The sequence below is a fragment of the Schistocerca serialis genome, unplaced genomic scaffold (assembly GCF_023864345.2).
Source record: "Schistocerca serialis cubense isolate TAMUIC-IGC-003099 unplaced genomic scaffold, iqSchSeri2.2 HiC_scaffold_1153, whole genome shotgun sequence".
NCBI lineage: Eukaryota > Metazoa > Arthropoda > Insecta > Orthoptera > Acrididae > Schistocerca > Schistocerca serialis.
Genome location: NW_026047352.1, coordinates 162,501 through 165,000, shown reverse-complemented (window position 1 = coordinate 165,000; position 2,500 = coordinate 162,501). Strand labels below are relative to the sequence as shown.

Here is a 2,500-nt window from a genome sequence, read left to right as displayed (position 1 = left end):
CGCCCCGTGCTGGCTGCACAGACACGCCCACGCCGGCGCCGTCCGCTATCACTGTCGTGCTGCCCTCGTAGCACCGCTCGACGTACTCGACAAAGCAATCCGGTAGGCCATGCGCCTTCAGCACAGGGCGAAGGGCAGCATGATCCACCGAATCGAATGCCTTCGAAACGTCGATCGATGCCACAAAGACAGAGCGGCAGGAGCGAACTGCGTCGGTGAGAGCAGTGTCCAAGATGAAAGTATTTTCCAACATCCCATCCCGAGGGATGAATGCCCGCTGACGTTCGTCCACAGCACAAGCGCGCATCAGGCGTGACGCGAGAACCTTGTGAAAGGTCCGCGCCAACACCGAGCAGACCGTAATGGGGCGAAAGTCAGCGGGGGATGTTGGTGCAGCCGTTTTCGGGAGAAGGGACGTCCGCGCGCGAAGCAGGCGTTCCGGGAGGGCGCGGGCCAGAAGGAAGAGATTCATCACTTTCACCAGGACTTCGTGCGGCAGGCGCCGCAACTCCGCTGGGGTAAGGCCGTCCGGCCCGGCCGCTGATCCCCTGGGCGGCAACGCGGCGGCGACCTCCTCATGTGTGACCGGCCCCCATAGGCACTCAAGAGCGACAGGCTCCGAGTGCGGGAGGAGGCGGTCACGAATGAAGCCCGCGGTGGAGACGGGCTTCTTTGTGAAGAGGTCCGCCCAGAAGTCCAGCAGACCAGGGATGGCAGGTGGCGGCTGGAGCAGGGTGCCATCCAAGAGGCCGCGCACGCAACGTGCACGCGACCGTCGGAAGGCATCCTGCGTTCTCGCGTACTCCCAGCGGCGCCGCTTGCGCTTCTGCGTCGGCGGCGCGGCAGGCGGCCGCTTCGATGGTTGGCGCGGCCGCTGTGTCCTGAGTCATAGTTACTCCCGCCGTTTACCCGCGCTTGCTTGAATTTCTTCACGTTGACATTCAGAGCACTGGGCAGAAATCACATTGCGTCAACACCCGCTAGGGCCATCGCAATGCTTTGTTTTAATTAGACAGTCGGATTCCCCCAGTCCGTGCCAGTTCTGAGTTGATCGTTGAATGGCGGCCGAAGAGAATCCGCGCACCCGCGCGCCCCCGGAGGAGCACGCTAAGGCGGACGCGGCCTCGCAGCAAGGAAGATCCGTGGGAGGCCAAGGCACGGGACCGAGCTCGGATCCTGCACGCAGGTTGAAGCACCGGGGCGCGAACGCCGCGCAGGCGCGCGCATCCTGCACCGCCGGCCAGCACGAGGCCGACCAACGGCGAGAGCAGACCACGCCCGCGCTAAACGCCCGCACTTACCGGCACCCCTACGGCACTCACCTCGCCCAGGCCCGGCACGTTAGCGCTGACCCACTTCCCGACCAAGCCCGACACGCCCCGATCCTCAGAGCCAATCCTTATCCCGAAGTTACGGATCCAATTTGCCGACTTCCCTTACCTACATTATTCTATCGACTAGAGGCTCTTCACCTTGGAGACCTGCTGCGGATATGGGTACGAACCGGCGCGACACCTCCACGTGGCCCTCTCCCGGATTTTCAAGGTCCGAGGGGAAGATCGGGACACCGCCGCAACTGCGGTGCTCTTCGCGTTCCAAACCCTGTCTCCCTGCTAGAGGATTCCAGGGAACTCGAACGCTCATGCAGAAAAGAAAACTCTTCCCCGATCTCCCGACGGCGTCTCCGGGTCCTTTTGGGTTACCCCGACGAGCATCTCTAAAAGAGGGGCCCGACTTGTATCGGTTCCGCTGCCGGGTTCCGGAATAGGAACCGGATTCCCTTTCGCCCAACGGGGGCCAGCACAAAGTGCATCATGCTATGACGGCCCCCATCAACATCGGATTTCTCCTAGGGCTTAGGATCGACTGACTCGTGTGCAACGGCTGTTCACACGAAACCCTTCTCCGCGTCAGCCCTCCAGGGCCTCGCTGGAGTATTTGCTACTACCACCAAGATCTGCACCGACGGCGGCTCCAGGCAGGCTCACGCCCAGACCCTTCTGCGCCCACCGCCGCGACCCTCCTACTCGTCAGGGCTTCGCGGCCGGCCGCAAGGACCGGCCATGACTGCCAGACTGACGGCCGAGTATAGGCACGACGCTTCAGCGCCATCCATTTTCAGGGCTAGTTGCTTCGGCAGGTGAGTTGTTACACACTCCTTAGCGGATTCCGACTTCCATGGCCACCGTCCTGCTGTCTTAAGCAACCAACGCCTTTCATGGTTTCCCATGAGCGTCGATTCGGGCGCCTTAACTCGGCGTTTGGTTCATCCCACAGCGCCAGTTCTGCTTACCAAAAGTGGCCCACTTGGCACTCCGATCCGAGTCGTTTGCTCGCGGCTTCAGCATATCAAGCAAGCCGGAGATCTCACCCATTTAAAGTTTGAGAATAGGTTGAGGTCGTTTCGGCCCCAAGGCCTCTAATCATTCGCTTTACCGGATGAGACTCGTACGAGCACCAGCTATCCTGAGGGAAACTTCGGAGGGAACCAGCTACTAGA

At 61.5% G+C, this 2,500-nt stretch overlaps 1 pseudogene; it reads right to left on the bottom strand.

The window, feature by feature from the left end:
- Nucleotides 1-2,500, bottom strand: part of LOC126432723 (large subunit ribosomal RNA) — a 6,946-nt pseudogene that overhangs the window by 3,186 nt on the left and 1,260 nt on the right.